Source organism: Camelus ferus, chromosome 6 (assembly GCF_009834535.1).
Source record: "Camelus ferus isolate YT-003-E chromosome 6, BCGSAC_Cfer_1.0, whole genome shotgun sequence".
NCBI classification, from domain to species: domain Eukaryota; kingdom Metazoa; phylum Chordata; class Mammalia; order Artiodactyla; family Camelidae; genus Camelus; species Camelus ferus.
Genome location: NC_045701.1, coordinates 12,556,126 through 12,578,285, shown reverse-complemented (window position 1 = coordinate 12,578,285; position 22,160 = coordinate 12,556,126). Strand labels below are relative to the sequence as shown.

Sequence of the window (22,160 nt, the reverse complement as noted above, 5' to 3'; positions counted from 1 at the left end):
GTGAAATATTCAAACGAGATGATCTCCTTTAATGCCTGTAGTGATACGTTGGTATCTGTTTGGTATGCATGTGGATAGGCCTTTTGTGTGTTTGGGTACATATGTCAGTTCATACAGAAGTAGTTTTGTGTATCTTTGTGCATTTAACATAATATAAGGCCATTCTATACATAAATAAGCACTAACTTAATGCTGACTTTATAGCAGATACTGCTAAAATTGTTTCATATATAATGACTCATTTGATTCTCACAGTGGCCCTGTGAGGTAAGTACTATTCTGATTTGTTATACAAATGAGGAAACTGATGTATAAAGCAGTTAAAAAAATTTCTTCATACAGCTAATAGGTAACAATTAGTATTCAAACACAGAGTTCCAGAGTCTATGCTCTTAATTACTATGCTATGTTTCATCTGCAGCTTAAAGGTTTCTTTTTCTTTTATTTTATCTTTTTCCCATTTGACAACATACCTTGGAAAACTTTCCACTTCGATATTTATGAATGATGCAAATATTTCAAGACATTTATGTATAATATTTGTTAATTCTTGTATTAATGAATTTTCCATAATGTTTCTAAGTGCCATTCAAAATGATACTATAGCAAACATAAAATGGAGTTTTGCACAGGATTGATAGTTTTTAAAGTGTTGAAATTTGAACACATTTGTGTACAATATAAATAGAAATTTTGATACCTGTTTTAGCGTTCTTAGGGCAAAGAAATAGTCTCACAGTTACATTTTATATTCTCATCCTTTTAAAATGAATCTTCTTAAGTTACATCCACATGCTACTTTAAACATATGAAAAATTTTAGATTTCAAATTCGAAGTTCCTGGAAAGTAACATTTTTTTTGAGATTTTTCAAATAAGTAATCAAGACGTTATTGGTTAAATCTATAAACTCTTCAATGTCCTTTAACTACATGAAGAATTACAATTGTATTATAATGTCACAGTAATTTAAATGTTACCAAGGCATGTGGCAAAAACTCACTATGGATTATCTATAGAAAATTCAGGTAATAAATGGATCACTCTCTCCACACTACACATACTGTCTATCTTTAAGTTTACTAAAAAATAGTGATATTATACAACTAATAAAATGGTTATCTTAGAAAATAAGTTGAATGCCAATGTCATTTTGAAACAAATTTTGTATGTCCTGATCTTAGAGACTCATCTGAGTTTATGATCTTGTTTTCTTCAACTCCTGCCTTTCTGTGGCATCTATCACTTGATAAAAACGTGCTTCTCTGATGTCTGAATATGGAGTTTTGTCTTTGTCAGAGCAACACAGTTAACCTACCTCCATGTTTTTGTGAAGTGTATGCTGTGTCAGTGTTTAGCTAAAACAGGTGATCTTGGCATTTCGCATAGATCCTTTCCATATTATTTTTCCAGAAACTGTCTATTTCAAGAACTTCCCAAGGGATGCTGGAATTATGATGGTATAGAAAAGGGGTGATAATTTTCAGTCATCAAGAGAATCTGTTATTGTCTGAAGGCAGGTGGTTCTTGAAGAACCTGAAGGGTACATTTAAATGCAAGCTTTCAATCACAACCTCTTTCAGAAATATTTTCTCCTTATTTTACTATCCCTATAAATATGAAATGTATATTTTAAGAAAGTGAAATATTGCTGTAATTCTCAATAGTACAATTTCTATTGTCCTGGAACACTGAGACTGGAGCAGACTTTCAAAATAGGGAGCCATTGCTGCCTCCTGACAAGGTTATGGCATCGTTCACTCATCCACCTTCAGCATCCCTCATCAGTTCGAACCCAACCACATCCATCCTCCCCTCTTCCTTCTCAAGTGTCAGTAGAAGTCCGATCTATACACACTGAAACCTGATAATGGAGTTAACCGTGCCGCTGATTTCCGCTCATCTCTCTGTGCATTTCCTTTAAGTGTTGCTGGAAAAGACATGCCAGACTTTATTTTTCCTATCTGTCACAGTAAAATTGGAGACTAGGTCTGGAAAAGGAATTAGGAGAGGGAGAGAGAAAAGATATATAGAAAAAGAGAAGGCTGGAAAGACACTTGTTGCAGTGAAATCACTACATTTAACATTTTGCATCTTCGTGGTGTTGTAAGAGTTTGTAAGAGCTGTCATACGTGTAAGCTAAGAGTCCTACCAGGAGCACACACCAAGGTGACTAAAGTACAGCGCTTTTGTGGGGGAACCACCTCAGAGAAAGTGGAGAGACAGACAACAGGAGTAGGCGAGTAACACCTTGGACCATAACTGGGACCGATACCTGGGAAAAGAGGGGGAAGGAGGCAGGAGGAGGCATGAGAAGCTTTGAACTGACAGCAATGAGAATGCAGTAAAGTGTCTGTCAGACAGACCAGTGAGGGGTCCAGAGAAAAGGCTGCCTATTGGAGGAGTCACAGACTGAACGTAAGTGGCCAGCTCTGTCATCGCACCAACTTCAGTCATTGGTCGGCAGCACCTTGGGAGTGGCCCAGAGGGAGTGCTGAAGTTGATTCTGGAGGTGCGGTAACTGAAAGTTGTCATCCAACTACTCTTAGAAGGTGTTCTCTGAGGGATATCTGAGAGATACTTGCCCATGGCTACCCAGCATCTGATAATTTGATGTCATTTGAATGTCAGTTTGATGACACTGCTTTAATAAATGATAGCTAAAGAAGTCACAGGAGTACCTTCTCCAAATAGAAATCACTTGTTTAGTGAGAATGCCTCTCCTTTAGTGCTTTGATTGCATTGACTCAATTTCTCATTTCCCTGCATATTTGTAGTCAGTTTTATTAGTTGCATGATAAGGAGCACTTAAAGACCTCTCTACTTTTTTTTTTTTCTTGTCTAGAGGTACCAGTCTTGTCTGCTTCAAAATTCAGCAAAGTCTTAATGAAAGTGATGGGGATATGGGAAAGACAGGCTAGGAGAGGAAGTGGTCACCTCTCTTGTTCCCTTTCTTTAGTCATCCAAAGTCTCTGCAGGGTGGTTCTCATGGAACTAAATTCCTTGAGCCTACGTTAGGAAAGATTGATCTTCTGTTTATGGTTTTGAGCTAGGCTGTAGCTGCTTCCCTCAACCCCAGGAAACCATTGAGTGCTTTCCAACCACTATTAGGATTATAGAACCTTGTTAGGAAAAAGGTGATGTTGAGCGACATCAGAAAAAAAGATAAGAGAAAAACAGAGAAATATCATTGAAGGGCGGGACACAGAGATTGACAAATAGAAAAAGAAAGCTTCTGTTTTGACCTCATATTCAAATAGGTAAAATTGCCCCAAAAATATATTAAGTGCCAAGATTTCCAAGGTGGTTCATTTATTGCCATGAAGAAATAACTTTGTGAGTGTGAGCAAGCCAATTATTACCCAGAGTTCTGAACAGTTATTTTGTTCTTAAATTGATCTTGATTTAAATCATAATTTTTGTTTTTGTTACACCTGACGTGAGTTAGATTGTACAATATATGGATATAGCAGGCTTAATACATACTCCTGATGCTCGTCATAGTTCTGACATTGCTTTTGTATTTGTCTGTGGAGTTTAGGATGTTGCATTCTGTCCGCACACCGTCTTCCCCACTACTAGTCTTGACCTCCGTGTTTTGCCTGGGGGGCATGAGACTAGTCACTTAACATGGAAGCAGAGGTTGTTCTTACTCTCCAGGGGCTCTGGACTCCTCTTTTCTTGTAGCAGCAGTCTTTTCTCTGGTAGCTGAGGTCTTTGTTTCATTTTTTTTTTTCCTCCCCTATCTAGCCTAAAAATCAAATTCTTCTCTATCTCCTCAAGTAACTCCCTTCTAAAGGAAAGGTTCAGAAATTCTCAGAAACCTAGACAATGACTGTTTCCATTGCTATAAACCCGTCCCTTCCCTGGGTCAATGGCTCATCCTACATAAACATACCTGCATGCTCTGAACCAAGATTGCCAAGTACTAAGAAAATGGCAGCCCATGTAATAAATAGCTTGTTTTGCTCGCAGTGCCAGGTCACTTTTAGGGGGGAAAATGGCAAGCCTTTTTCTTTGGCTTTTTGATCAGCTGTTCTATGGAAAAGTTCCTCCCACCCCCAGGGGGGGATTTGGTAGAGAAGGCCTTCACTATAGGTTTAGGGACAAGGAGTTAGGATTAGGGATTGTTAATTATTTTAAGGGTTATCAGATGCAAACAGGACCTACTTTCACAATTCATAATTGCACAGCCATTCAATCCGAATGCCCACAATTTTTCACTTACTTTTGTTCAGATTGCCATCAGTCTACTTTTAGCCCTCAATACCTTTTAGCTAGGCAATTGCTAGCTTATCTGGTAACTGATCTTCCTTCAATTTATTCTTCCACACTGAGTCCAGTCTCTACACAGTTAAGATTAGTCTCCTGAAAGCACAGTCCTTTTCTGACTTAAATGTTTGTAATGGCTCCTCATTTCTGTAATGTAAACTGTGCATCTTCCTACGTGGATTTGAATATTCTTCTTAATTTCTGTTTCTCTTTACAGTGGGGAAGTATTACTTCACTTTTCTGTGTTCTTATTTGTGTCATTCCTATGACGTATATTAATTTCTTAAATTGCATAAACTTAACAAGATTCATATCCTTGCTGACCTGATTTTAAATTCTTTAAAGGCATGGAATTGGTCTATTTTACTTAGGTTTCCTTTTGTAAAGCTTATGATAGTGTATTGCCCATATTAGGACCTCAGTTGTAAATTAATTTTGTTTTAGAATTGGCAGTATCTTAGGTCAGTTAATCAGAATTACTTCTTAGGAGATTCAAATTCACCGTATTTTAAGAAAATACTATTCCTGAAACACTTGTGGATTCAGGACAGGACACATATGAGAAGTACTGACTTATAAAAGCAGCTTAACACACCCTTCAAACTCAGTGTTACTAAGTCCTTATAGGAAAGAAATAATCAGAATTTTTCTCATGTGAGATGTAACTCTAGTTGGTTAGGAGGCCACTTTGCTTTTAATTGTGAATCCCCTTTTCTCTACTTTGGAGAAACTAGAAAGTTGTATTTAAATTTTATAAAAATCTGCGGTTATGTAATATATAAATTTTATCCCTTCATTCTTCTGTATGAAAACCTGAGCACATTAGACTACTCTAGATTTAAATTCACACTGTATTAAAGATTTTCTCTAATGAACTCTTATGAAAACTTTCTAAAGGAGAACTCTTATGATTAATAATAGAATGACCTTTTTCACCTTGTTCTTTATAAAAGTAATAAAGGGAGTCGTCTTAATCCATTATAGGATGAAGAGAACCTGCCATCTCTTAGCCAACGTCATGCATAACGATGCCAGCGGGTATTCACATCAGCTAGAAAAGAATCTCCTGTGGGGCTGGGGGAGCCCCAACCCCACCATAGACTCGGGATTACGCTCTGCTAGTGCTCAGTGCTCTCTACCTGCAGTCCTCCTGCCAAGCAGGCACATAATAGTCTGTATACTGAAATTTGGCCTAGACATGGAACCTCTTAATTAGGAAAATTGACATCAATAAGGCCACAGACTTTATAAAACCAATGTATCAAAAACTGCTTGCTAAGCCATTAGCTTCCTGTGGCCAAAAAAAGAAAAAAGAAAAAGGCCAATCTATCTAATTTTGGCCTACCACCAACAGTTAGTTTCCTAGTTCACGGTCAACTGAAATGCTTCCTTAGGCTCTTGTAAATTACTCAGGAAACACTTGATATTTCTATTTAGAAAATCTTGGTCATGAGAGTACATTTTGATCTGAGCCACAAAGCCCAGCCACCAGGCTGACTCCTTCAACGTGTGGACCTATGAAACTCCAGGATTACCACTATGGACCCAATTAGTGGGAAATACACTTCGGCATAGTATCTGGGGAAAGATGATCAGGTACTAAGTACAGTCTAAACCAGGCTTACAAACTCCCTAGTTTTCCTGGAGTGGGATTATAAATCATTTCTTTTAAGCATGGTTTTTCCTACATAGACATTGCCAAAGAACTCACAGAAGACATTCAGAAGATTAAATTATCCTGAGCTTCCCAGAGGGAAAAACATGGATCACTGGCAAAATGATGAGTTGGCAGGCTTCCTCAGCATGAGGAGAAATTTCCAACAGTAGGAGCTACCTTTGTAAAAGCTAAATTCTCCTTTTCTAGAAATAGTTAAATAGCTTGGGTGATTGCTTGTTAGAAGGGTTGCAAAGGAAATTTAAATGTCAGATGGCTTGGTTCTTTAAAGCCTCTTACAGTCTTCAGAGTCTTTTACGTCCTGTTCTAATATTCTATCCTATCCTAATATAATCACTTTATCAGATAGGTGTTGTGTAGTAAACCACCCTAAAACGGAGTAGCGTAAACAATGTATCTACAGATCTCATCTGCATTAGCTTATGTGTGTATGGTCAGCTGGACAGAGGCTGGTCCTCACATGTCTTTGGGCATCTGCATGTACCTGGGCAACAGAGGGGGTTGGGCTGTATGTCACTCGACATCCAGCTGGCCAGTCCAAGCTCATTCATAGGACAGTGACAGTATTCTAAGAAAGCAAGTGGAAACATGCAAAACTACTTTAAACCAAGGCTGGAACTAATAGCCAGAAATTTGGCTACATTCTGTTGTCCAAGAAAAGTAATAAATTTAGTTCAGATTCAAGGATCATGGAAATAGACCCTGACTCTTTATAAGAGGAATGAACTGAAGTCATTTTTTTGTGATCTATAATTATGTATACCTATAATTAAATATTATTCAAAATTACATACTTCTCATAATTTGAAGAAGATAGAATGTTTCATATATTTACCTTCACTTACAATATGATTTTTTTCTGTACTTAGAATAATTTTTTTTAAAATTACCATGAAAATACCAGAATATTCTACTTGGTGTTTAACCAGTTACCTCAGCTGCAATACAGGATAAAGGAAGACTTACTTTCCAGTGGATAAAGTGCTCTGAAAATTTACGAAAGAAAAATAGTTCCACTTTGTAGCTATCAGGGCAGACTTTATGGAGAAGATGGCATTGAATTGGGATTTGAGGTTGGGGTGGGATTTTGATATGTGGATAAGGAAAAGGCAGACCAAGAACCAGGATAAAAACTTAAACAGCGTCATGGACAAGAAAATGTCCTGGACAGTAACGTGTCAGAGGATGTGAAGGATAAAGTGGGAGATGTCTTTGGACGAGTAAGTTGAAATTCTGAATTCCTGACTATAGTCATTAAATATATTAGTCATTGGAATAATATGTCTGTAACTTTGAATACCTGCAGCTTGTGAAAATGACTGAGTTGTTCTGGGAACGTAGTGGTTGAACAGTAACTACTAGATGATAATGACAGAGGGAGACTTTATGAATTTATAGTCACAGAACTGTATAGTTTTCATTAATCAGAGCAGACCCACCTGCCAAAATTACAAGAAACTTAATTTTTAGAGAGACATTAGTCTTTGGAAGCAAGTGCACTCAGGCGTAGCAGACGTGTCCTATGCTTTGAATACTTTTACATAACTCTGTCAACTGCGATAAACATCGCTGTAGCTCCTGCTCATTATCTTGATGTTGAGACTCGAAGGTCCTAGGTAGGAAGAGCCAAAGCAGAGACCAGTAGGAGCCACTGATGCTCAGAATGATCTGAGTATAAATCTTTTCACAAAGTGACACCATCTGCCACATAATCTTTACTTAAAGATCTCTTCAGGAAACAATACTCTAAATAGTTGTTCCAGAATCACACAGTGACAACTACAGAATCTCGTGTTTCAGAAGAATCCCCAACGTTAATGATAAGATGCATTTATTTGTTTCTAGTGTAGGAAGTACTAAAACTATAGAGCAGGAGTGAATGAAACCACAGACTGTATACAGCAGGGTATCCTCTCTGGGTCAGAGCTGAGACCAGTGTGATGAGATCTGTGAAAACTCCTGTTTGATGCCATAGATTTGTACAGAGTTTGGAGAGAGTACTCAGGCAGTTCTTGTAGATGGGGTTCAGACTTAGACATAGTTGCTGGGAGGACCAGGTTAGCAGTAATGAAATTGATATGCAGCAGAATTTAGGGAAAGACGGGTTTCCTGTGAGAAGTCTTATGAGGGAACAAAAGGAGCTTGTCATGGTAATTCGGACTCAGAAACCCCAGGGAGAAGGAATTCTGGTTAGTGAGTGAGAGAGAGAGAGAGAGAGAAGCCATCATTATCCAGCCTTAAAAGCTGTATAAGCAACTTATAAGGAGCAAAAAGGGTATATGTGATTTTGAGCTCTTTCTTTGAGATCCAAGCAAAACTTGAGTACCACCCCCACCCCAACTGAGTGCAAACAACTCAAAGGGTATAAATTAGAGATAAGACACTAAAAAGCGCTAATAGTCTCTTCAGTTCTTCCATTCAGCCAATGGGACCCAAGGAGGGGAAAAATCCTACATCATCTTTGAGCCAAAAAACACAGGATTTGGAATTAGAAGCTTTATGTCTTGACTCCACCATTTAATAGCTGGCTGAGCTAAGGCAAGTCACTTAATCTGTTAGTCATGATGCCTCATTTGAAAAATGTGGATTATAACCATAACAATTAGATCACAGGATCATTTAATGCATTACAGGTTTTTCATCTAGTGCACACAAAAATAACTTTTACGATACGAAAAGGAAAAGTTTTGCTTATGGTGGCCAGAGATACGGTCTCCTGGGACTGAGGAGTTTTGCAAGACAGAGGACTTTTCAGTGCTCAAGTTGGGAGTCCTGAACAAACTGGGATGAATTGGCCACCCTGAGGGACTCTGACTGCCCCCAGTGGCCACCAAGATGGCTTCTCTAAGATCAGTGTACCTGTAACGTGTGCACCTCGCTCTGAGCTTTCATTAAGGGAATGAACGTAGGCAGTGTACTTCTTTCTATGTGACTCTACTTCTGTGGGCTTCTGCCTGAGAACGTGCATGGATTCATGCTTGGAAAAGTAGTTGCCCACTTCAGTTCCCTACTCGTATATTTCATTAGACATGATTTTTTGCCTCTTAAATACAAGAGTCATGTCAAGAAAGACAAACAGGAAAGAGAAGGGCCTTAAGAGATAGAATGAAGAGTACATTTCTGAGCTGAATTGAGACTGAGAAGGAGAAACTTGAATAGAACAGAAATCTGTTCTCTTGACCCTTTGAGGAAGCTATAGTAAGCAGAACTCAACAAGGCTGCGTCTCTTTAAAAAACTTGGATATTTGAGTGAGAACATGGCAGATATTCACAAACTTCTTCCTTTGCAGTATGTATTACAGTCTAGTTTTCTGCTTTTATTTGCTAGATGTTAGCTTTATTATCTCAACTGAAATAAGCCTTTTTCTTCCTGCTGCTGCAATCAGGGCATGGGCAGGCTTTTATTTCACTATCTCTGGCAGAAAAGGTGAACTTCTTGGAGTCAAAGCTGAAAACAGATCTTACCACTCACTGCTTAGAAACCTGGCACTTCCTGCATCAGACCATTAAACATCTCCCTAATGGCAATGTGTCTTCATTGAGCTGTTGAGCTATTTCATGCTCACTGTTGTGCAGGGTACAACAAAACGGTCTAATACTCATGCTGATAAAGTAATTTCCAAGTTTGTCTAGCATCCAAATTCTATTGAGACCACTGGACCAGGCAGGATAAACACAGTAAAAATCTGACACAATGTAAGTATCAGTGGATGTGAGTAGAGGACATCAACTTAGGAGGACTGTATAATTTCAAAGACAAGTCAGTGTATTTATTGAGGGTGCACCAAGTACAAAAGCACTGTTCAGTCTATGGATCTTTTTAGGTTGAAGGTGCAAAGCATGAGGCCATCTCTCTCCTTAAGCATGCTGCATTTAGCTGAGGAGATAGTTGAGGGGATAAGACCAGCATGTGAATTTTAAGGGACCGTAGGAAACAGGAAAGAAAAACCAGGTGCCCTTGGGGCCAAAATACGCATCAGTGATCTCTTGGTATTCAAGGCCTTACTTAACAATGACTTGGACATGGGTATTATGGAGATATAAAGACTTTGAAGATAGGCCAGTGCAAGATTGGGAAGGACCTTGAACATCAGCTATGAAGTATGGAATTTTCATGTTCTCTAAACTGCTTTTTGAACTCAAAATACCCAAAGGATGTGTTGGAATCAGGGAAAGCACCACCTGTACCTTCCTCTTACCTTGGATATTATACGTCTTGCATGTCATGTCCTTGAAGAAAGCACTCATTTTAGGAAATCAGGAGCCAGGGAAGGCATTTGAACAACAAATTTAAAAAAACATTTGTATGAAGATTGAGGTGGTGTGCAATATATACTGGAAACCAAAAAATTGGAAGACTTGAGATATTACTGGCAAAAAGAGCATAAAGACTATTTTATCAGAATAAATGATGACTGGCTTTAAGCATCTTCAACAGTGGGGAAAAATGTAATGAATAGTTGAATAGAAATGTCAGGTAGACCTCTAGGAATGAAGGACTAGATTATGGGTGAAAGTTTAGCACTCATGTAAGTATTTGAGATTCACCTTTGCAGAATTGATAGCTAAATGAAAATGGCAGAGAGTATAGAAACCTAGGTGGAATGACTAAGAAAGAAGGATGTTGTTAAATCCTCATGACAGTGCATACTGCTTTTTTCCTTGTATCAAGTAGCAGAATGTTAGAGCGTACACTTGTGTCTCAGAAACTGTGATATGCAGTTTATCACTCTGCAGTATCCTTGCCTGACGTGTTATGAGCCTAACTGGAGAAAATCTGGAGTCATGCATCCTCTGTTTTAATTTAGAAATAGAATTCATGAACTTTAAATCTGGTGTAAGGTTCTAATGTCTGGAAATCATTCTAGCTGAATAGCTATTCATCAGTATATCTATGTCCACTTTTCTTAATGTCTGTAAAGTTATTTCCCCATCTGTATAAGGGAGTAATTACAATTTCCACCTCATTTCATTGCTAATGAGTATTAAATGAATCAGCATATGTAAACATGTCACACAACGTATAGCACACAGAAAACAAATGTTCATTACAGGCTGGTCATTAATAACTGTTCTGTGATTTCAAATATGCTTGAAAGTCTTATTTCTCTGATACCTTTTAGGTAGTTTAGATTTTAAAAATCAGACTCACTTAAATAAGAACTTAAGGGCTCATATCAGTGAATACCCTTTGTAACATCACTTTCAGGTTGGAGGGGGTACGTCAGTTTAAGATGGATTAAGATGTGGATAATGGGACAGCCCCCAAATTAACAGAGCTTTGCTGGTCCACACTTGATGGCTTACTATAAATAGCTCTTTTCATCTATATTTAATTTCAGGGTTATTCTATAAATTAAACAATAGATAGGAAAACATAAGCTGGTGAATTTGGGCACGAGGAGTGAGGTCTTGGGCTAGCACTAGTTATAAAGGCATGACTTGCTGCTGGCATGAGTTCCTGGTTTGACAGTGGTGTAAGATTTCCTGAAGCTAATGGCTCTATCTAGGGAGACTGCAACTGGCCAACTTAGATATTTATTAAATATTTCAATGGCCTGGGAGAATTAATAATACTGTCACAATTTCTCTTACAGCGGGAATAAACACCTTAATATGTATTTTTATACGTTAAGTTTTTTTTGGTATGTTTTATGTTTTGTTTTATATTGGGTACAGTAGGCCTTCTGTCAGTTATCATTAGAAGTTTGACTTTTTTCAAGCAATTCCATGTCCCTGTCTTGGAGGAATTTGTGATTTAGCTGAAGCATAAACTTTATGTTGGTTATCCAGAATTCCCCATTCTATGTTCTCTCATTATTAGGAAATTACATATGATAGTCATATTGTTATTTATAAATCTGTATGTAAATCCCCGTGTGTGTGTGTATGACAAGTCTGCTGTTGATGATTTTTTTTTTCCCTTACAACAGATGACGATCTATAACTCAAAGGGCTAGGTGGTCACAGGCATGAGATTCAAATACAACCCCTGGTAATTTCACCAGGAAGGTAGAGACTTGTCCATTTCCCTGTTTGTTTCCCTCTCGGGCTCATCCCATGATGGCAGAATCTGGAGACCCAATTCCCTTCGCTTTTGCCTTAATGAAATTATGAATGGATAAACCAAAAGACATTCAGAGACATTACCTGGGCCAGTCTTGGTAGTCAGAAAGAGGCATTTGAATTGTTCTGGTCAGAAGATCTGGCAAGGATATTTAAGCCATTTCCAGAAAATGAACATCTCTGACTAGTGAGAAAGGTCTCCTGGGGTCTCTGGACTCAGAAATCACCTCCTCCCTCCTTCCTGCATCTAATGCAAACTAGTTACATTCTGGTTAACATGCTTTTTAGTTTCCACATAATTCATTAGCTCTCTAATCTCTAATGTAGCTGTGTTCTTAAAAATTCTACTAGGAATTTAAATTTCCTAAATAATCCCTATTCAGATTCAACTAGATTAAGCATGAGGGGGAAGTCTAGAGAAAACAGATGTTGACAATCCAAAGTCACTATGCTAAGTTTTAACTCTTTAACCTGTGTTCCCTGAACAGGTGAGAGATGAGACATCTAGATAAAGTTATGCTGGATTTTAGAATTTTCTTCTTTTCCTCTCTCCCCAACATAGACAAAATAATGGCTTCACAAAGAAGTAAACATCCTAATCTGTGAAACCTGTGAATATATTAACTTACTTGGCCAAAGGAACTTGGCCAAAGGTTGAATTCAGGATCTTGGAAGGGAGAGATCTGGGTGGAACCAGTATAATTTTAAGGGTCCTTTTTAAGAGAGACAGAAGAATCAGAGTCAAAGGAGATGTGATGAAAAAGGAAAGAGGGATCAGAGTGACGTAAGGAAGGGGCCACAAGGGAAGGAATGCAGGCAGCTTCAGCCTCTGTAGAGAAACCACAAAACGGGAGGAAGTTGATTCTCCTCCCCAAGAGCCAACAGTGGGAACACAGCTCTGCTGATACCTTGATTTTAGGACTCCTGACCAGAACTGTTAAAGAATACATTTGTGTTATTTTGAGCCACTAAATTTGTGGTATTTGGTAGCATGTAGGAACCTAGTACTCTTTCCCTCTGTTTCTTTTTTTTAATGGGTCTCAATCTTTCTTGAATTTAGCTGCCAGAGAACTTTGCATCTGCTGGAACACCTACTGTTCTTTTTGGTTTCCTGTCTTCCATTCTGTGCAGGATGCTTTATTTTATAACTAGAGCCTCTGGTGCAAATGTACTACTATCACTGCTTGAGGATTGGGATTGCTTCTGTCATCAGTCCAACAGAAGCTACTTATCCCGGATCTGCTAGGTGTTCAGTGCTGTGCTAGCCATTGTTTTAATGTACTCTCTTTTCTAAGAGGCTACAGTCTCTTTTGTAATTGTGAGTTGAGGAATTGGAGAGTGAAGTGACTTGCAACCTGAAAAATCAATTATTATCTTTTCCATTAGCTAGTATTGAAAAAGCATTTATTTTCCTAGCTATCTATGGATGGCAGGATTTTGGAAGTGAGTTTGATGTATTCTGTTCTGTATTTTCTGTTTTCCACTGAGAATTATGTTCTCAAATGTAAACTAATAAGACCACTTTACTTTGGAAGTTACGAAAACTTACGAAGTTATTTCTTTCTTTAAAATGTCAAACTGAAAAGTAAGGAAACATGGGGCTAACATCTCCCAAATGAGAATGGGTGTTACAAATTGAAAGCAGCCTTTGTTCCATCAATTCAACAGGCTTTCCAGGATCATTACCCTCTTGAGGGGCTGCTTTCACTAATGGTTATGTTATGTATTGTCTTGTCAAATTTGAAGTACAGTATCAAGTACTCCAGATTGTTGTACACTACTTGGATTTGAATTTTCTTAGTGACCAATCCAGTTGGCACAGAAGGACTAGAAATGATGAGAATTCTGTGGGTTTTAAGCAGAAAAAAATAAAGGGAGCTCTAGTTTGGAATAGTTTCCTCATAATATTTTATAATTTGGTGTTTTAACCAATAAGGTACCAGTTTGTTTACTTCTAGATTTTTGTATATCTCATAATGTTAAAATAATTTATTTCAAAAAATGGAAAATACAGAAAAGAATACATCAAACTCACTTGCAAAATCCTGCCATCCAGAGATGACTAGAGTGAACATTTTAGGGTGTGTGTGTGTATATATTTTAAAATAACCCACGCTCATTTCAAAATTTCCGTGATCTGCAAAAGTGAAAGAAATTTAAAGTCCAAATCCACATCCCTCCTTTCTCAGTACCTCCTTTCCCACTTCCTGGGAGTAACCATTGTTTACAGTTCACTGCATCTTCTTCTAGAGATTCATTTTCTCCTTCCTTGTGCCTCTTGCTCTCTCTCCATATGTGTCTGTGTGTGTGTGCATGTGTACACCCATATATATGTATGAAACAAACATATAACCAAATGGAACTTTTGTGTAATATTTATAAATCTAATTGTTTTCACTTAAATGTATTAGTAACAATACATAATTGTATGCATATATTTACAGTATTGCTGGAAAAGTGTGGATAAAAAAACTACTAAATGCTATGTGCCAGGTACTGCCATTTTTTAAATCCCATTATCTCATTTAATGGTCACAGTTATATTAGGTGATCCCCATTACTGCCATTTTACAGATGAGAAATTGAGGGTAGACATAGAATCCAAGGCGCCCAGTGAGTTAAGGGCAGAACTGTATTCTAATCCCAGCCCTGTCTTATTTCAGAACTAAGATATTGTAGACATTTTCTCATTCTAGTAAATGTTTATTATCTTTCACAAAATATTATGTAGCATGTAGATACAATGATAAATAATTAAACAAATTTCATCATTAAATCTTTAGATTATGTCTTTCTCACTATTATAAATAATGTGCTTTCAAAAGTATTTCATGAAGATAAGTTGCTGGAAGTATAATTACTGGATTACTAAATTGCCCTCAAAGATTCTATTATTTTCTAATTTCCTATACTGTTCTATATTATTTATGTTATAATTTTCTCTCTCGCCAATCTGAAAGGTCACAAATGCATCTCATTTAAAGTTTGTTCTGTGGCAGTGAAGTCAAACATTTTTCTTTTTTCTTGCCATTTTAATTTTTCATTTTGTGATTATTCTGCTGTTTTTTTCCCCCACTTATCTTTTGGGGTAAATTATCTTTTCTATTAAGGTTTGTAGGAATTATTTACATATTAAGAAGAGTATTTTTGGCTTACGTCATAATATTTTCCAGTTTATCCGATTATAAATATTACATCATTTTTAAGAAATAGCTTTTTATTTTATCAATATTCACCTGTTTTCTGTCTGTGAGTAATAATTATAAAACTATTCCCCATACCAAGGTTATGAAATGATTTTCTTCCAGTCCTCTTAAGGCAAACATTTGTATCTTTAGTCTATATTAATTTTTTGAATGCATGGTATGAGTATAACTTTTCTCAAACTATTTAATTGCTTAACATTTATTGAAGAACATATTTCATCAGATATTTAAACTCTGAGTATTTATGCCAAGTCATATGCATTTGTAACCAAATCATAATTGGTTATTTCTGGACTTTACATTTTCTATCAGTTTTAGGGCTAATTTCACAGCTTTTCAAGATAAGTATAGGCAACTATGCAAGAAAAAAATGGCATAAAAATTGGAAATGGAGAACTAAAGCTTTGTGGAGGGAATGGTTATGTATGTAGGAAAGCCTAAGATTTCTACACAATGATTATTGGAACTAATAGTGACATTATCAAGGTAATAGAGATTGAAGGTAATATACCAAAGTCAGTTCTGTTTTTATATGCTATAAGCAAGCTGTTGTAAAATGAAAACTTTATCAAATTGTATCAAAACACATAACATATATAGAAATAAATTTTAAATGATGTGCCAGATTTATGGCCAAAAAATCAAACACAGTTGAGAGAAGTTAGATTAATTAACATGCCATGTTCGTAAATTGGAAAACGCAAAGTTGTAAAAATGTCAATTTTGTCCAGTCTGATTCCAATTCAATCCCAGTTATAATCCCAGGAGTCTTTTTTAATAGAAATTGGCAAACTGATTCTAAAATTTACAGGTAAATGTAAAGGAGTTAATATTCAAAGCAATCTTAACAAAGAACAAGTTTGAGGACATACACTACTTGACTTCAAGATACAACATAAAGCTACAATAATCAAACAGTGGGAACTGGCATAAGAATGAAAAATATATCAACGGAATGCACAGAGTCCAGAAACACAGCCACACAGATATGCTTGGCTGATTTCCGACAAAGGTGACAAAGTAGTCCAATAGGAAATGAAAGTCTTTTCCACAAGTGATGCTGGAATAGTTGAGTGTCCCTATGGGGGATGGAATGGAACTTCAACCTCTAACTCATCATACACACAAAATTTTTTTTAATCTTAAAAATAAAGCAAACATGTAAACATAAAAAGAAAAAACGGTTTAGATGAAACCATGGAAAAATACCTTATTTCTTGTTTTTAGGTCACAAAAAGGGGTAACTATTAAAAAATTTAAACATTAGACTTCAACGGGATTCTGCTCAAGAAACTGACACCATTAAGAAAATGAGTAGACAAACCATGTGTTGGGAGGAAATATAAAACACACGTGTAACAAAGGACTGGCATGCAGGTGACACAAAAATCCTGTAACTAAACGATAAAATGTTAACCCAATAAAAATGAGCCAAAGATTTCAATGGACACTTAACCAAAGAACAGACAGGAATAGCCAATATACACCTGGAAAAATGTGCAGCATCATAAGCCTTCAGGTCACCCATTACCCTAATGCTAATTCTGAGGAAGGGTAAGCATCATGGAGTCCTGCCGATGAAACAGGCTGGACAGGCTAAAGGCCCATCTAAATAGACACAACCTCCAAACAGATGATCAGGGCACTTTTTCAGTAGCCCACCTATTAAAGAAGTAGAACCTGGCAGAGACCCTCACAGGGTATAGGCACTTGCTTAAAAATTTTCAATATAGATAAAAATTGACCTTTTATAAAAGCCTGGGAGGATGTTTATTTGCCTAAAATATACAGTTAGCCCTTGAACAACACCAGTTTGAACAACACGGGTCCCCTTATGCACAGGTATTTTTCAGTAATAAATACTGCAGTACTACAAGGACCACAGTTGGTTGAATCCACAGATGTGATTACACCCTGACTGTCGAGGGACAACCATAAACTCTATGTGGATTAACTCTCCCTTGTGGAAGGGTCAGTTCTATCTGGTTGAACACCTTTGATGGACTAATTCACGAGCCTGTTTGGTGGAAATGCATCTGATGAGTATAAGCTTAAATTTCTATTGGTCATTTTGACTTTACACACTGATGGAATTATGAAAAGCTTTTCAGAACTCAGTCTCTTCCTAAGTATGGGATTTTCTCTATGTTGGAAAACTGCCTTTTTGGGTTTTGTCTTTTTTTTTTTTTTTTTTTTAGCATTTTGTACATTACTGACCATCTTGCTAAGCTCTGTAGTCAATTCCAGTAGTTAAACTCAGTTGACTTTTGGTGTTTCCAGGGGTGTTCTCTGTAAGTAATGGCATCCTATTCACTTAGAATTAAAACTCAGTCCACTTAACATGACCTAGATGGCGTGGGCTGCCTCCCCAGACTCATCTCATGCCCCTCCTTTCTTCCTTCTCCCTGCTGCTCACCACTATGGCCTGTTTAGTTTCCTCGAATATGACCACTCCACTTTCCAGTGTTAGGGCTTTAAACTTTGTGTTTGCATTGCCACCTCCTGTCCATAGCTTAGATCTCTATGGGACCCTTCCCTCCAGTAAGCTTTCTCTGGCCCTCTAGTTTACATTAGGTACCCCTGTTGTCTCCCATAGTGGCCAGTGCTTTTCCTTAAGGAGCTTTTCAGTTTGTGAATCTGTATCTTCTTTGTGATACTGTGTTTGATATCTGTCTCCTCTCACAAGGTTGTAGCCTTCATATCAGCAAGGAGGAGATCTTTTTTTGTCAGTCACTGTACTCTTACGCCTTGCACAGAGCATATTATATGCTATCAAAATAGGTTCCTGTTTCTTTCAGATAAGACCTTGCTCTCACCTGTCTGTTTAGAAGGAAGGAAGAAAAGCTTGTCTCTATTATATATATGTCTGATCATGACTTAATAGATTTCCACTTGAGAAGCATTTGTATTTGAGAAGTACACATGTTAATGGGATAGAGAGTTTGTCTAATGATAGAATTCTCAGACGTAAAACTCCAGGGTGCTAAGAGGAGAAAAATGGGAAAAACAAAATCGTTTAGCTGCTAGCCATACAGGTGACTATCAATTTCAGGTTCCACATTTGACAAAAGACAAGATCTCTTAAAATATAAATAGTATGGAGGGAATATAAATATAGAAAAGGAAATGATCTGTACATTTCAGTGCATTTCAGAAATGCTAGTATCATTATATATGGTACTGTGAGACCTTTGTGAGATTAAAAACATCGGTAAGAGTCTTTACCTTTTTTTTCCCTCCTCAAATGGCTTATTTTTCTGAGAAAGAGACAGCCATTTCACTTGAACAAGTTACAGGATTTTATCTGTGCTAACATGTATCATGTGTCTTGAGCTCTTCGGATGTTAAATTAGAGGTGATGCTTGGGAGGCACAGTACTCTGCCAGAGAGCTCTGCAGTGAATCCCTAGGTTATTTTTTGACAACAAAGACACTTCTGTCAGGAATCTTTATTATTTCACAAACACCTGACAAATAAACTGACCTAGCCTTATAGGATGGATAATACTTGAAGAATGTTTAGAACTATAAGCCACTGTTTCAGTCAGGATCTGAACAAAAAACAGATGACATTGCAGAACAGAATTGAGGAGGTTTGCTTACAAAGGGACGATGTACAAAGTGTGGGTAGAGAAAATCCACGAGGATGGGGATATGCATCACATACAGTGAAGCAAACCCATTTTAGGTGTATCATTCAATGAGTTTTGTCAAGAGGATGTGGGCTTATGTATATGGCAAATAAACAAAAATTCGGACTGTTTCCATCATTGTAAAACATTCTCTCTCGTCCCTTTAACCCTCACCCTAGGCTGTGGGCTGTCACTGATCAACTTTCAATCACTACAGATTAATTGTACCTGTTCTTGAATTGTATATAAGTAGAGTAATGCAGTAAGTACTTGTTGACTCCAGATTTTTTAGTTCCACATAGGTTGTTGATTGCATTAGTGGTTGTTCATTTGTATGGCTGAGTAGTGTTCCATTGTATGCATATATCACAGATTATCAGTCCTCTACTGAAACACACCTAGGAAGTTTCGAGTTTTGGGGGGTTGGTTGTTTTTTTTTGCTGTTTTTAATAAAGTCTCTATAAGCATGTTTGTACAAGTTATAATTTTTGTCAAGTTATTTTATATATATTTGTTCTTTTCTGTGTAGGGCATTTATTATACTAAGAATTACTTTCCCAATTTGAAGTTATAAAGGTTTTATACTATGGTTTCCTTTCAAAATTTTATAGCTTTAGCTTTTGCATTGATGATACCTGCGATCCACTTATAGTTAATTTTTATATATATTGTAAAGGTAAGAAGAAGAATTTACTTTTGTCCATATGAATATACAGTTGTTCCAACATTTATTGAAAATACTAGCATTTCGCTGTAATTACCTTGCTACTTTTGTTGAGAATGAGTTGATCTGGTGTGGGTAAATCAGTTTCTGGACTCTATCCTGATCATTGATCTATTTGCGTTTCTTTATGCCAATATCACACCCACATGATTGCTTCAGCTATATAGTAAGCCTTGAAAACCAGGAGTGTATTTCTCCAATTTTGTTTTTTTCCAAGATTGCTTTTTCAGCTATTATAATCCCTTCAAATTTCCATATAAAGTTTTACAAGTTCTACCCAAAAGTTTGCCGAGATTATGATTGACTGATACGTTAAAACTCTTGGCCAATTGTTAATTGGTTGTCGTCATAAAAATAATGAATTTTCTGATGAAAGAACAAAGTGTCTGTCAATTTGTTTAGATTTTCTTCAATTTCTCTTGACACTGTACAATTTTTGTAAGTACTAGCTAAATTCATCTCTAAGTATTTCATGGTTTTGAATGCTGCTGTAAACTATACTTTTAAAATTTTACTTTCCCATTTTTTTGTTTCTAAGAATTAGAGGTGGGATTTATTTTAGTAATACTGATCTTGTATCTGCAACCTTGCCAAAGTCACTCATTAGTTTTCATTTTTGCATCTTCCTTAGGATTTTCTGTGTGCAAAAACCCTGTCATCTGCATATACAGTTTAATTCCTTCCTTTCTACATGTGGATTTTATTTATTTTTACTGCTTTAATGTGCTGACTAGGATGATGCTAAGTAGAAGTGGAACCATGCTCGTCACCTTGTTCCTAACCATGTGAGCAGTAGGTTTCCCATGGTTGCCCTGTATGGAGTTTCTGTTCCAAAGAGTTTTTAATTGCTGAATGTGTGTTGAATTTGGTCAAGTGCCTTATCTGAAGTCCTGCAGTGGAATAAGGTGAGTCAACATTCATTCCTGGCTACTGTTTGAGAAGCAATACCTCCCCACAGTCTCAAATGCTGGAATGGGAGACACAGCTTCAGTGACACTGAGTGAAGTGTCTTGGAAGAGTCAATTTATACACATGGCTGAGTCAGTGTATGTATGTTTTTAAATGTTATCACTTCTTACAGTTTTCTGTGATTTCATGTCCTTAATGTCATGTTATATAGATCTTGATACTTCTTAATATTCTCTTCCACATTTACTCCAAAATGTTACTAAAATGACTAATAAAAGCAGCACAGCCACCCTTACCAGAACATCACCCTATTTTCTAGAGGTAACAAGGTGATGCCGTTACATGGAGAATGATGAAATACTAACTCTATTCTGTGACTCTTTTTTAGATATTTAGGTTATCAAATTTAAAAAACAAGCAATAGGAAAATAAATTATTGCAAAACAAAACAGGATTTGCTTGTTTACTAATTACATCTTCTCCAGGAATATCAGTGTTTTCACCACTAACGAGCTGGCTCATTTATATAATCACCTCTTTTATTTGTGGAGAGATTATTCATAGAAAATCTTGCCTTTGCTTTTAATCATACCTTTACTGTTTTAATTCTTATCAAAATTCAGCAAAGAGTTTGGTTTAGGTGTGATACAGTCATTGCATTGACTACAATTTAGTGTAACATAAAGAAATAAAACTAAAATGCTAGGATTAAAGCTAATTTTTACTTCAAACATCATAATTTATAAAATATAAATGTATGTATGTATGATTTTATCTTAGTCTCAAATTCTTAAAGTAAGATGAAGTCTGGACCATACATTAATTCCATAATTATTTTTTGACCTTGCTCTCAAGGAGTTAATAGACTATTAAGGGAGATGGACTCATAACCCACAAATAATTGTACTAATCACTAAGAGCTCTAAAGGAAAGTGCACCAAAGACAGGAGGGAGAAGAAGGCTACAAAAGGGAAGTGGTAATGACAACGTGGCCTTTCGAGCTGTAGTCTAGAGCAATGAAAAGGGATGTCCACTTAGACGAGACGGGGAAGTTTTCAATGCCCCAAACACAGTATTCTCAGAAGCAGTGAGGGGTAAACAAACACTGAATCTGGGAAAATGCATGAATTTCATTATGGAGTAAACAAAGACATATTGAAACTTGCACAAAGACAGGGTGGAGATGTAGGTAGACTCCACAGCATGACAGGCAGGCACACTGTGCTGAACAGCACAGTTTTTTACAGGAAATTTTTTAAAACATCTGAGGGATTTGAATCAGTAGAATCGATAAAGTAAGTCTAGGTTTTAGGAAAATCTAGTATACCGCCAAAAATGAATTGTTAACCTGTGAGCATGAAGAGAAGGGAAGCCAGTTAGAAAACTTTTGTAAAAAGCAGGATGAAAAAACACCAAAGGTCAAAAAAGGCAAATAGCAATGGGAATAAAGAAGAAAGGATAGATTCTCTAGTTTTTTATATGGTAAAGTTTAAAGAACTTAGGACTTCAATCAAATACATTGGAGGCGCATGGAATTGATAGAGGGAGGGTCATACCTAGGTTTAAATTCCACATTAACGGTGGATGCAGAACCGAAGAGAGCAATCCACGTGTTTGAAAGGGTATCAGCCACCAATCAGACACAGTCATGTACTCTGGAACTCAGAACATCACTCAG

The 22,160-nt window shown here is 36.8% G+C and overlaps 1 protein-coding gene across 1 annotated transcript in view; it reads left to right on the top strand.

The window, feature by feature from the left end:
* Nucleotides 1–22,160, top strand: part of UNC13C (unc-13 homolog C) — a 638,789-nt gene that overhangs the window by 276,661 nt on the left and 339,968 nt on the right. The gene's annotated exons all lie outside the window — the stretch shown is intronic.